Source organism: Papio anubis, chromosome 7 (genome assembly GCF_008728515.1).
Source record: "Papio anubis isolate 15944 chromosome 7, Panubis1.0, whole genome shotgun sequence".
NCBI lineage: Eukaryota > Metazoa > Chordata > Mammalia > Primates > Cercopithecidae > Papio > Papio anubis.
In genome coordinates, this window is record NC_044982.1 from 26,438,295 (window position 1) to 26,453,017 (window position 14,723).

General features: G+C 38.0%; 1 protein-coding gene across 4 annotated transcripts in view; it reads left to right on the forward strand.

The window, feature by feature from the left end:
- The window catches only part of DIO2 (iodothyronine deiodinase 2), a 115,981-nt gene that overhangs the window by 85,776 nt on the left and 15,482 nt on the right, over positions 1–14,723 (forward strand). For 3 of the 4 annotated variants that reach the window (XM_017961411.3, XM_031669044.1, XM_017961414.3), the window contains exons 2-3: positions 10,889–10,950; positions 11,479–11,655. The gene's annotated coding sequence lies outside the window, so the exon portion shown is untranslated. The remainder of the gene's footprint in view (positions 1–10,888; positions 10,951–11,478; positions 11,656–14,723) is intronic. The other variant, XM_017961412.3, reaches the window with a different exon arrangement.

The window sequence follows — 14,723 nt, forward strand, 5'->3', positions numbered from 1 at the left end:
TGCCATCTTCTGCAGATAACTACTCTCCTTTTGAGAGACAGCTCTTGGCCTATTACTGGGCTTTGTGGAAACTGAACGTCTGACTATGGGTCATCAGGTCACCATGTGACCTGAATTGCCTGTCATGAACTGGATGTTTTCTGACCCATCTAGCCATAAAGCTAGAATGCTGCACAGCAGCATTCCTTCATCAAATGGAAGTGGTATATGCATGATTGGGCTTGAGCAGGTCCTGAAGGCATAAGTAAGTTACATGAGAAAGTGGCTTAAATGCCCATGGTCTCCACTCCTGCCACCCTGCCTTCTCTCCCCCAGCCTACACTGGTGGCATCATGGGGAATTCCCTATGATCAGTTAACAGAGGAAGAGAAGACTAGGGCCTGGTTCACAGATGATTGTGCACAATATGCAGGCACCACCTGAGAGTGGGCAGCTATAGCACTGCAGCCCCTTTCTAGGACATCGCCAAAGAACAACAGTGAAAGGAAATATTCCCAGTAGCTAGAACTTTGAGCAGTGCACCTGGTTGTGCACTTTTCATGGAAGGAGAAATGACCAGATGTGTGATTATATACTGATTCATGGGCTGTAGTCAATCATTTGGCTGGATGGTCAGGGACTTGGAAGAAGCATGATTGGAAAATTGGTGACAAAGAAATTTGGGGAAGAGGTATGTGGATGGACCTCTCTGAGTGGGTAAAAACTGTAAAGATATTTGCATCCCATGTGAGTGCTCACCAATGGGTGATCTCAGCAGAGGAGGATTTTAATAATCAAGTGGATAGGATGACCCGTTCTGTGGACACCACACAGCCTATATCCCCAGCCACCCCTGTCATCGCCCAGTGGGCCCATGAACAAAGTGGCCATGGTGACAGGGATGGAGGTTATGCATAAATTGAGCAACATGGACTTCCATTCACCAAGGCTGACCTGGCTATAGCCATTGCTGAGTGCCCAATTTACCAGCAGCAGAGACCAACACTGAGTTCTTGATATGGCACCATTCCTTGGGGTGATCAGCCAGCTACCTGGTGGCAGGTATTATATTAGACCTGTTCCATCATGGGAAGGGCAGAGGTTTGTCCCCACTGAAATAGACACTTAGTCCAGATACAAGTTTGCCTATCCTGCATGCAATGCTTCTGCCAAGACTACCATCACAGAATGCCTTATCCACCATCATGATATTCCACACAGCATTGCCCCTGACCAGCACTCACTTTACAGCTAAATAAGTGTGGCAGTGGGCTCACACTCAAGGAAATCACTGGTCTTACCATGTTTCTCTGTCATCCTGAAGCAGCTGTATTGATAGAATGGTGGAACGGCCTTTTGAAGTCACAATTACAACACCAACTAGGTGAGAACACTTTGCAGGGCTGGGGCAAAGTTCTCCAGAAGGCTGTGTATGCTCTGAATCAGCATCCAATATATAGTACTGTTTCTCTCATAGCCAAGATTTGTGGGTCTAGGAATCAAGGGATGGAAGTGGAAGTGGCACCACTCACCATCACCCCTAGCGATCCACTAGCAAAATTTTTGCTTCCTGTTCCTGTGACATTACATTGTGCTGATTTAGAGTCTTAGTTCCAGTGGGAGGAATGCTACCATCAGGAAACACAACAATGATTCCATTAAACTGGAAGTTAAGATTGCCACCTGGACACTTTGGGCTCCTCCTACCTTTAAGTCAACAGGCTAAGAAGGGAGTTACAGTGTTGGCTGTGGTGATTGACCCCGACTATCAAGATGAAATCAGTTTACTTCTCCATTAAGGTGTCTCTTAGTATTACCATGCCCTGTGATTAAGGTCAATGGGAAACTATAACAGCCCAATCCAGGCAGGACTACCTCAGGAATGAAGGTTTGAGTCATTCCACCAGGAAAAAAAAAACAAAAAAAACAAAAAAAAAACCATGACCTGCTGAGATGTTTGCTGAAGGCAAAAGAAATACAGAATGGGCAGTAGAAGAAGGTAATCATCAATACCAGCTATGACCACGTGACCAGCTGCAGAAACGAGGACTATAAATGTCATGAGTGTTTCCTCCTTTTGTTAAAAACATTTGTGAATGTATACACTTGTACTAAGATAATATCTTCATTTTATTTCCTTTTCCTTTATCATGTAGCATAAGATTTATTGACCTCATATCAGCATTTAAGTATTGTTAACTTCATGTAATAGTATTTGGTTTGGGATTGGTGCATGTCTGGTTGTAGGAAGGAGAGTTACATTAAGTTAGGCGTAATTATGACCTTATTATTGTCTTTATTTGAAGACTATGTATGATCTCAGGTGATGTGTATGAGTACAAGTTGGGAAGGGGTGGATTTGTGATGGTTAATACTGAGTGTCAACCTGATTGGACTGAAGGATGCAAAGTATTGTTCCTGGGTGTATCTGTGAGGGTGTTGCCAACAGAGATTAACATTTGAGTCAGTGGGCTGGGGAAGGCACCCTTAATCTGGTGGACACAATCTAATCAGCTGCCAGCAAATATAAAGCAGGCAGAAAAACGTGAAAAGGTGAGACTGGCCTAGCCTCCCAGACTACATCTTTCTCCCATGCTGCGTGCTTCCTGCCCTCAAATATCGGACTCCAAGTTCAGTTTTGAGACTCAGACTGGCTCTCCTTGCTCCTCAAGCTTCAGATAGCCTATTGTGGGATCTTGTGACCGTGTAAGTTAATACTTAATAAACTCCCCGTTATATATATCTATCCTATTAGTTCTGTCACTCTAGGGAACCCTGAGTAATACATAGTACATTGCTGAAGGAAGAAATCTAAACTCTCCTCTTTAGTTTTACAAAACAGGAACATTTAGCTTGTGTTCAACAGTTTAAATATTCTTCAAATTGCAGCCCATATTAGTTTCCTGTGGCTGCTATAACAGATTATCAAAAATTGGTTGGCTTAAAAAAATCATTGAAAATGTATTCAATCACAGTTCTGGAGGCCAGAAGTCTGAAATCAGTGTCACTGGGCCAAAATCGCTTTTCAAGTCTCATTGTGTTCCATCTTCTCATTGTTGTCTTGTGTGTGCGTGCGCGTGCGTGCACGTGTGTGTGTGTGTGTAATATCTCTCTACCTCCATTTTATAAAGACACATGAGGTGGCATTTAAGGACCTTCAGATAATCTAGGATAACTTTCCTATCTCAAGATCCTTAACATAATCACATCTGCAAAGAGTCTTTTTCCAAATAATACCACATTTACAGGTTCCTGAGATTACGATTTAGTGTTGGTTATAGGCGATGGAATTTTTAGGTTATCATACAAATTGAGAAACAAACTAGTTGATTGCTTCATGGTACTTCCAGCATAAGAATTCTGTGATTCAAAGATTGTGACCTTTGGCAATTTACTTCACCCTTCCCTGAGTATTGGTTTTCTCATTTACAAAATGAGTCTAATAGTAGCAGTTAGGCCATAAGATTGTTATGAAGATTACATGACTTAATGCTACTAAAATATTTAGAAGAGGGGCAGGTATATAATAAGTTCTCACTGAGAGTCAGCAATCCTTACTTGTTGGTGCAGTTTGTGTTGATCATTATCATTATTATAAAAGGAGGATTATGTGAGAAGATAATTGAGTACTTGCTTGGTGGCCTGTGATATAATCCATATTTCTTTACTATTACTTTGTTTTGATATATTTAATCAAGGTGGATCACAAAAGTGATTACAGTACTGACTTGGCGTCTAAAGAATATGTTTAACCTGCTTTGTGGATTTTGTTTAACTTTGTCTACGACATGGGCAGACTAAGCCAACTCCCAAATTGAGTAGGCAACTTAGAAACCAAGTCTTACGAAAGATTCCCTTAAGACTAATAGCCTTAGGAGTAGCAGAGATATGCTGTTCCCTCAGAGAAGAAATTACATTCTACTCTAAAAATATATAATTCACTTTTTCAACTTTTTATGAATATAAATAAAAGCTCAAACTTTTAGATTGTAACAGAAGTCCTTTCCTGCTGACTTGAATGCCATACCTAACATAACTTCAGTTGAGTCCATCCCTGGTTAAGATTGCCTTTCTACCTCTAAAACTTTAAATTGTCCCTTTCCTCCCATTACTATCGCAGTATAATTCCTTCACATTTGTTAATAGCAACACAACATATTGCCTACAAAACATTTTCTAGGCCAAAATTTTACTGAGTTTTAACATGCTATGTACTAACATATATTTTAAGTGTACTCATTTTAAAGAAGGCACTATTGTGCTTGACATACTAATTGGCAAGGTATGTAACTTCATCCGGGGGCTATATGTTAAGCTGATAACACAGTCATTGATGGGTGAGACTGAAAATATTATTAATGGATTTTTCACCATTAGTATGATACAATTAAATAAAATTTCAAATAACAATGTCAAGCATGTACCAATAGAAACAATATTTCCAGGCTGGGCATGAAGGATTATGCCTATAATCCCACCACCTTGGGAGGCTGAAGTGGGAGGATCTCGTGAGCCCAGGAGTTTGAGACCAGCAAGACCCCATCTCTACAAAAAATAAAATAATTAGCTAGGCATGGTGGTGTACTTCAGTAATTCCAGCTACTCAGGAGGCTGAGGCAGGAGGATTACTTGAGTCCAGGAGCTTGAGGCTGCAATGAGCTATGATTGTGCCACCGCACTGCACTGAAGCCTGGGCAATGAAGCAAGACCCTGTCTCAAAAAAAAAAAAAAAAAAAAAAAAAAAAAAAAGAAAGAAAGAGAAAGAAAGAAAAAATACTTCCATTTTTCCTCTATGCATTTCACCACTAAATAACCATATATAGTTCAAGTAGAAAGGCGATCTATAAACCTTTTGCTATTTAAAATTATCAAATAGTTAAACCATATGAAATTGCCGTTTTTGTAGGTTATTAAGAAAAGGTTGAATGTGATAGTTTCATATGGCACAAGGTAAACAAACAGTATCCCTGTGAAGAGGTTCAGTTTTTCAGAGCTATTAAATGAAAGTTGCTAAATAAAACATTCAAGAATATAGGAAATTTTTGCATTTTCCAGTTACTTATATTTCTCCCAATAAATATAAACTGAGTCTTGCTTCCTGTCCTCTACTTTAATGTCAATGATTATGGGAGCAAACATTATTAAAAGAAGAAAAATAAGCAAAAGAAATTCATAGAGGGGAAGGCTAGGTAGATAAAAAAAACAATGAAAAATGCAGATTGTTACAAACTTTGTAATCATTTCTGTTTGACAGTGTTTATCTCTTTATTTTCTCACTCATTTTTATTTCATTTTTATGTGTCTCATAAAGTTGGATATCACTCAATGTTTAGTTCTTTGGTGTCTGATCATAGAAAGCAGATTGCCCTGGCATTTTTAAGTATTGTAGGAAAAGAAAGTCATTTTCATGTATTGAGATTTATTATTTGAATACATTTTTCAATATAGCAAAGCACACCTACAAAATTTAATGTACCTGCATATGCAAGTGTGCTATACTTGTAGAGCATCCGGTAAAATTTTATACCTCTGTTAGAGAGAATGCAGAGAATCAAATAGTTGCACACACTTCTCCCCTCCCACTTTCCACCTCTCTCTTAGTAATCGGTGATATGGGGAAGGGTATTACATTTTCCATAAAAACCTCCCAAACATCCATTCATCACTTTCTGGGCTTGGGGTTGTTCTAGAATGGTAAGTAGTTGAGAAGATGACAGATCACTGATGAAAGAGATTATTACTTGTAGGACAAGGTCAATGACTCAGGAAGGGGAATGGCTTTAGAGAGTAAGGTGCACAGACCTATTATGAGCTGCACTAAGAAGTTTGTAGTCATACAGTATTTGTTTTATGGTAAATTGCTTGTTTTTTGTATCAATGAAGTTTCATTATGAGAAGCTTCTCATTAGGAAACACATTAGTTTGGTATTGATTACTTCCATGAATTCTTATCATCTGCTTCTGTTTTATCACAGTTGTCAGATTCTTATGACCTGGATGACAATTTCTTGTCATACCTTGTAGGACATTGCATTTTGGGATAGATGTAAATGAATAAACTGAGACCACCTCATAATTTTAAAAGCAATCTTACTCTGAGTCAGCATGTGTACTGCATACCATTAAAAATGAATGGAAAAAAAAAAAGGAAATGACTGTGGTTCAATAATTTATGAAAATGTTACGGTTTTATTATTATCTGTCTCTGCCTTTTTAAAAACACTTATCACTGTAGCATATAGGTACTCAGACAAAACATTGGTTTCTAGCTCAGAAATGATGGAAAAAAATTTCTATTTTCCATATGTTTCTTAGTAGCTTGATGGATGATTGTCAAAGAGTGAGCAAAAAGGTAGATATAAAAGAAAAAAAATCAAGTAGCCAGCTAATTTATATAATGCTTTCTGTAGACAATAATACTGTTGTAGAGATTCTGGGAAAACCAAAAACTTCACTGGAACGTCCTTCAAATTACATAGGAAGCAAGAAGTCACTAGGGGTTATAAAGATGGACACAAGATTGGTTAGGAACTTATGCTGAGTAGTTCCTTATACACATCATTCTACTTTTGCATGTTTGAAATTTTTTCATGATAAAAAGTTTTTTAAAAAATCTCAGGATTTAACTGTTTCCCAGTAGCAATTTATACTCTGAATATGGAAATAAGAATGTTCATTGTACACATATACGAGACTCTGTATTTCATAAATACTTCCTATTTTCATGAAATCTTGATCTCTACCTCTTTCTTGAGATGGCCTATACAATTCCACTACCAGTAAACATCCTCAAAGTCTCTAGCCGTGCCTCCTATGCACTGTTCAGGTAACTTGCCATGAGAGGACAGAGGTAAGAAGCACCACAAATAAAGAAGCAAGAGAAATTTCCTGAGGTTTAGACTGAGGAGAATTGGAAGAATGGAAATGTAGATTAAAATCATTTTTAGTTATAAGCCCATTCCCCCCACAAGCAGCATTAATATTAGTTATTATATTAGCACTAATATTCATACTAATTCCAAAGGCTCTAATATTATCTAGTCACTAATTTGGAATGTCAACATGTTTTATAAAAATGTCTTGGTGAGGTACCAGGCCAACCCCAAAATGAAAGGAATGGCTCCAAATTATACAAGTGTGGCTATGGAGAACTAAAACTTAATTGGTTGCTGCTACCTTCACCACTAATGTATTCTTTAACTATAAATGAACAGCATTGCCAAGAACTGCTTCCTACTTTCCATGCTCTGTAACATCTAGATGCTAAGACTCATTAAGCTTGTATGTACTAACTTTCTGTTAATTGAAAAGGACACAAAGGATGTACCCAGGTCCCTGTTCCTTGCTGATACTGATAGGGTCTGTCAAACACAAAGATTGTGTGGTGGTAGGCGCCTGTAGTCCCAGCTACTCGGGAGGCTGAGGCAGGTGAATGGCGTGAACACGGGAGGCTGAGCTTGCAGTGAGGCAAGATCGTGCCACTGCACTCTAGCCTGGGCAACAGAACGAGACTCTGTCTCAAAAAACAAAAACAAAAACAAAAACGAAACAACAACAATAAACACACACACACACACACAAAAGATTGTAACGAACTTCTTTCCTTTTGTTGATCTCTATCAACTTTATGCTTATTGAGAGAAGGTCATCCATTCCTAATTATGTTCTAAGGTCAAATGCCACGTAAATTCCTCTCATAGTGATTTATAATAAAATGTTACAAACACGATGTATACAAAACAATCATTTTAAACTTGTTCCATGATCAGATACCACATGAATGAATTTCATTTTGCAATATTCCATTTAGCTGGGCCTGTGCATTTTCTTCATTAACCCTTTCTTGACTCTGGCTTCACACAGATTTGGGTAATTCTTTCTCTATACTCTACAGTACGATTCAGTTCTATTATAGCATATATTATAGCACGTAAAGAAGCATCGTGTTGCCTTCTTTAGTTTGTATGACTGTCTCCTCCTACTGGTCTCTAAATTTTTTTGAGACCCAGGATTATTTTCAATGCCCACCACAATGACTAACTTTGTAGCTTTCGACAAATGTTTGTTGTAAGTAAATGGCTAACTCAACCAAAAAAATGATAATAATAAAAATGACTTATAGTTGTCAATCCTTTGAGTGATTTTGAGTAGATTTTCTAATGTAAGTCGATGTCTCTTGGCTTTTTCCTTTTCCTTTTCTCACATATCCCATGTCTTTACACTGGGGCTACAGATAGAAAGGGAAATATTTTGCCTATTGACTTTCAATTTCATATCCTGCCATTGAACTAACCTCTCCATTCTTTATATTTCTCTACTTTTCTAATATTTAGCATCTATTGTGATCAAAGCGATCAAATACTATTTATTATTACACTGCCCTCAAATTCCTTGTGACATTCATTCATCTAAATCCAGCCCTACCTTCCATCTTTCTGCTTTGCCATTTGCCTTTTCCAACCACTGGTACCCTCTAAGTCCTTCTAGAAGAGTGAGTCTGTTGTATAAAAAGACAATCTTTTGAGATCCATAGTTTTCAGGTCCCAGGACAGTAGGCAAACATTTCTGTGTAGGATGATTTAAGTGATCTCTTAAAGAGCATGCAAAGTAGTACCCAAAGTATTGGCAGACATTGCATTTTTTTCTTTTTTCTTTCTGAGACAGCGTCTCCCTCTGTGGCCCAGGTTGGAGTACAGTGGCCCAATCTCGGCTCACTGCAACCTCTGCCTCCTGGATTCAAGCGATTCTCATGCCTCAGCCTCCCGAGTAGCTGAGGTTACAGGCATGCACCACCACACCATGCTAATTTTTGTATATTAAGTACAGATGGGGTTTTATCATGTTGGCCAGGCTGGGCTCGAACTCCTGGCCTCAAGCGATCCACCCATCTTGGCCTCCCAAAGTGCTGGGATTAGAGGCATGAGCCACTGCGCCGGGCCCAAACATTGCATTTTCTTGAGGCTTTACTTTGATAAGCACATTGTCCATTAAAATGTCAGTGATTTTTCTCCTATGTTTTTAAAAGTTTTTCTACTCATTTCTGGTCCAGGAAACTTAGAGAGCATTTGTTTTCCAGGGTCAGGAATATTTGGCCAGCTTTTATTTATACTTTCCCTTGAATCTTGGAAAATAAAGGGAATGTTATGTGGTAATTTAGAGGTAAGGAACATACCTCTCCCGAGGGCTCTGCATCAGGTTCAGTTTAGGGTTGAGTTTAAGATTCAGGTTGATTATTATTATTCTTTAGGCAAAGAACCCACCCATAGAGTTCCTAGTTACAGATAATTTTTTCTATTTTCTACTACATCCAAAATCTCCATCAAGTTAGGTAGAACAGGTTGGTAATTCAAACTAAAAATAATATGTGGCCTGCCTGCCAGGATCTGTTTTTTTGTTGTTTGTGTGCTTGTGTGTGTGTGTGTGTGTGTTTCTTTTTCTTTGTTTCGTTCTTTCTTTTTTGTTGTTGTTATTTGTTTGTTTTTACAAAGAAGGTTTTATTAGAAAGGAATCTATTGACTTAGGCAACTCCAAAAAAACTTGTCAAGATTTTTTTTTTTATATTACATCATTTTTAGAATAAAGCTAAGTTTCTTATAAACTTGAATATATTACCCATGAACATGGTATAAATATGAGAAAACATTTTAACCTCCATTTTGCTGGTAGAAAAATAAAATCAGAGATTTGTTTCTGGTCATATGGGTCTCTATGGCCCCAGAAATAGATTCTGTGACTTATGAAGTTCACTAGAATGCGACATCTCTTGATAAAAGGTAAATGCCAAATTGGTGAGTGAGTCGGTATTATTTAATATTTATCAGAAAGCAATAGAGATATTTGCTTTGAGGAGTTCGAGGTCTTAGATTGGTGTATCATTTAGCTCATTACTGACATAAAAATCATAAAATGTCTTGGTTTTATTTTGGGAAGGTAGCTATAGAATCTTTAAAACATAACAGAAAATTTCCCTGACATAGTAAAGCATGACTATTTGGAAATTTGTTTTTACATCTGTTTTGAAAATAATCATTTAGCTAAGTGGTCACATCTTGATAAAAGACTCCCAGTGTCCATCTAATAAATGAGACTGGATGAAAAAATAGATTCGAATTTCATGCCTTATATTTTGTCCTTGGAAGACACACTAATGCTTTCCTGTCTACCACCTCTTAGAAAAGCATAAGGATTCACTTAATCTGACAAAAAAAATTAGTCTTTAAAATTGAAATGGAAACAGAACAATAATTTATAAATTATTGTGTTCCGCCAGTTGCTCAGTTGTGTTGTTTATGTAATGTTATGTAGTAACTTATTCTGAACCATTATTTTAAGAGTACCACAAGCTTAAAAAGGTTTTGAGAGAGAATTTTATTAGCCTACCTTGAGAGTGAATCCACTGATAACATTTTCATAACCTCCCTTGGTAACACACTCATTATACAATCATCCTTATTGCAGGTATTTTATCCTCTTACCAAACAGGAATTTTTCATGCTACAGTTAATTCTATTAGCTTCCTCATTTCCACTAACGTTAGAATAGAATATCTAGTTTATTTCCTTTGAGCCTTACTTAGTGTACTGATTCTTGAGAGAGGAGGTGTGGCATCCTTTGCTCTCAGTGGGAACAAACTATACCATTACCTCTGAAATGGCATGAGCCAGCATGTTTCTTAATATATTTTGCCATGCTTGGTGTTCACATATTCAGCATATGAGGGAGGTGATGGATAAGTGACTTTTTAAAAAAGCTGCTGTAAAGCCTTTTATAAAGAATGACCTATTTTATTTTAAAACTTAATATCATCCGGTGGTTTCCTATGGGCCGAGGAATGAAACAAAGTAAAGGAAATGTTGTTCCAGAGATGATGGCTATTTTTGACCATTTTCCTTTGTTTCTTTTGGTCTAGTGCATTGGGTCAAGGATTTAGGGAGAAAGAAGAGATTGAGTCATAGTTTCAGAAAAGAAAGGGTGAGTTCAATTTCCTCATTTTGAGTTTTTCTTTCCTTTTTTTTGGTCATGAATGAATTCACCATGTATAACTTTACAGAGCCTTCTTGATTCCCCTGCCACCCCTCTTCCCACACCATCCCCAACTCTGGATGTCTCTAGAGGTTGATAAACTGTTCTCAAAACCAAGTAACAGTCAAGGCACCTGGAGAGGTTTGGGCAGCAAGGGGAGGGGATTGGCTATCGACATGGATCTAGACAGGCCAATCGCAAGTGAAGGCTACTGTTGTCTCCTAACAGCTGTTCTGTGGCCTCTGTGAAATGCGTGGTGGCTTTCATCCAGATACTGGGCAGCTGTTGCCTCACAAAAAGCATTGCCACAATTGGCATTAATTGGCTCTCTGTTGGTGGCCTCCACTGGCAATTCATTGAACCTTTTCTTTCCCTGCCTTTCTCCTACTGTCTTTATCTGCCTTTTCCTCTTCATTTTTGCTTTCTCTCTCCTTTTTGTTTCCTTTGTCTTCTTTCCCCCCTCTGTCTTACCAGTAGGTAGCCTGGAAAATTAAAGAGAAGCCACAGTTCCTGAGGGAAGAATGCATTAACACCTCAGATGGGTGCTGTCTGCCAGCACTGGAGAGGAACCTACGGAGAGGGCTGCTGGGAGACAATGCTCAGACCTCCCAAGGCATCAGCCTGCCCTCCCGCCCCCAAGTTGCTTTGCTCAAGGTGTGTCAGAGTTTACTGTGGGACTGTGTATTTTATCCATTGAGCTTCTCCTTTCATCACAAGGCAGAGAACACGGCTGTGTTTATAGAATGGATGGGCCCACGGGGAATTTTGAGTGATTCAGTAGTTGTGGTGTAAGCCCTTCATCATAACTCCCTGTCAGGCACGGTCACTAGAGGCAGAAGGTTCTACAGTTTGTGATTCCTTGCCCTGATAAGAGCAGTGCTGTTTTAGGGGTTGTGTATGGCAACCTTAATCTCAAATCCAAAATCAGCATAGCTGCTGTTTCCAGACATTTTTGGATTTATAATGTATTTATTTGACAAGTTTTTAATAAAGTAAAAATGAAATGCCATTTTTTTTTATTATGCATTTGACAAATCACTTGATTTAGAAAGAATAAAATTCCACAAAACAAAGACAGCTTGAAAGTCCATGGTATGAACCGTTAAGATCACAGAACTGTCTGGATGCTCTTCTGCTCCTTCAAATATAAAAAGGAAATAGTAGTGGCAACTGTTGTGCTTAAAATTTCCAAGTCTGCTTTCAGATTATCCAACTTTATTTTCTCAATCTCAATTTTAGAGTCAAGAAGAGGACTAAAGAAAAGCTAGTGACTCGTATACTTGTTATTTTCCAACCAGAAAGAGGCAACAGTAGGACATGATGCTCTTTTACTATGGGAATATAAAAAAGTTAAAAAAATTTTGCAAAGGTTTTTTCATAAAAAGCCCAAAGCATTTGGCCCGAGGCTGCTTCTCTTTGGAATTTAAACCCCATGTACAACATCATATGGGGGAAATGCAACCAACATGCCACTCATTTGTTTGCATTTAACTCATTGCATGTTGATTGCTAAGAACACATACATGACCAAGAAGATATCCAAGCTGCTAAGAACACATATATGACCAAGAAGCTATCCAAGCCCTTTGAAAGGACACATGAAATCTAAACAAGGAGCCTCAGTCTGGACAGTCTTAGATGTGAAGTCCTCACAGCCTTTGCCATTTTGAAGATTAAATTACTAGCAAACCACTTTCGACAAGGGTTTTAGTTCTCAGAGTAATGACCAGGACCCATAACAGACATTAAAGAAAAAAAGTGAAGCTTATTTAGAGTTAGGGAAAATATCCCAACACCAGCTGGGACTCCCTAATTTTGGTAATCTGCTTTCTCTCATCTATATGATGGGAAAAATCATACTCTGTCACCTTAGGATTATTTTGTTACTTAACGAGTATAAAATTACTTGAAAATCAATATGATAAATACTCTTTATAACTGGAACAAGCAATTGTGGACCATGCATAAAAAAAGAAATAGCTTTGGAGAAATGTAATTTCTTGGGTGGACAGATTGTCTATCTGCTAGAGGAATGGCCCACAGTTTTGTGATTTGTTTATTCAGTCGTTTAGAAAAATGACAGAAGAAATCTGAGAAATGACATAATCAGATTGGCTGTGTATCTTTTTGTTCTCGTATTTTTAAAAAAATTCCCTTCAAACACATCTAACCTCAATAAATAAATAAATAAAAAGAAACAAAAGCCCCCAACAGAGTCCTAATTCTAATTTATAACCATTTAAAATCTGGATATGCTTTGAACTTTGCATTTAAAAGAAAGGTTTTTCTGATTTTCTATCAATCCCTCTCCTTAGCTTGCAATTCACAAACGTACCTTTCTCCTTCAGAGGTAAAGCGAGTGAGAGACAATTGGTTTAAAGCTGTTGAAGTCTCCACTGCAGGGGAGCACTGGTTTAATTCAATCAAGGTAGAATGAAGGTCTGAGAAGGGGATAGATTTTAAAGCTTGGGCAGTGAGTGGAAGCAGCATTTCCTGAGTCTACAATGCATTCTGCCATTGTTGGTGGGAACTATGGCAATATAGCTTTCGTATCTCCACCAGTTAAAATACGGTGTTGTCAACTCCCTGCCTTTGTTCTTTCTTTTTTCCCATAAGGACATTGAGTAGTTTGAGAAGATACATGCAGTAAATGTACGTTGTATATATTAGTAATATTCTTTTGCTAACATTGTACGCTAGTCATAGGGAAAATATAATTTTTCTATATGGTTTATATTATTTTTCTAAGCTTTGAAGTATTTAACAATTTTGTCCATGAGATACAAATTCAAAACTCATCGGGAGCCAAACTAAGGAAAAAAAATGAAATAATTTGTAGGGAATGCTGAGAATTGTGTCACAAGAGAGGGCATTGCACAAGGCCACCACGTTTTACAATTCCAGGGCACCCCCCATTCACATCCTATTGTATGTGAATGGTGCCCCCTAGTGTAGAACAATGCAGAGGCTCTCTACGTGCTCTGTTCATTCATTCATTCAGAACATCCACATTGAGCTGTGCGCCAAGCATGGTTCTAGGTGTTGGGGAGGTAGCAGTGAACAAAGTGGGCAAGAATCCCTGATCTCACAGAACCTAAAGGCATTCTCTTTTGATTATTATTTTTTAAAGGCAAAAAGCAACCTGCCAACCAAACAAAATGCATCAATATGCAGAATTCAGCTCACAGGACCACAAATTAATGACTCTTGTCTAGACTTCTGAATTATTTCTGTGATCATGAAGGTGTTAGCCACATGGAAAAAATACACAATACACTAACCACAAGCTTGCACCTACTGCTTAGCTTATGCCTAATGAGAGCTCTGGCTACATAGAAAACTCAGCTAATTAATTTTCAATTACAATTTTACACCCCATCCCGAAGTCTGTACTTGCCTTACCTTCTTCCAAGAAAACATAATTCCTAGAGGTGATCTGTTAGGTAACACAGGATGAAAAAGTAGAATAAAATGGGGGTCATGCCATTCTGCCAAAGCATTGTCTGCCTAAATATCTATCCTAAAGACTCATGGGAGAGGCAAGCCATTGAAAAATGGTCAGGGTGGCACCTTGAGCCAATTCAGTCTGCTCTTAACCTCCTATACATTTAATTAAATTTTTTTTCAAACAAAAAGGAAGATTCTTTAAAGTATCAGGTCTCTTGGGGTTATGCTAACAGAAGCAGGTGAAACACCAAATTTAAAGAGCTTTCATAAATAAT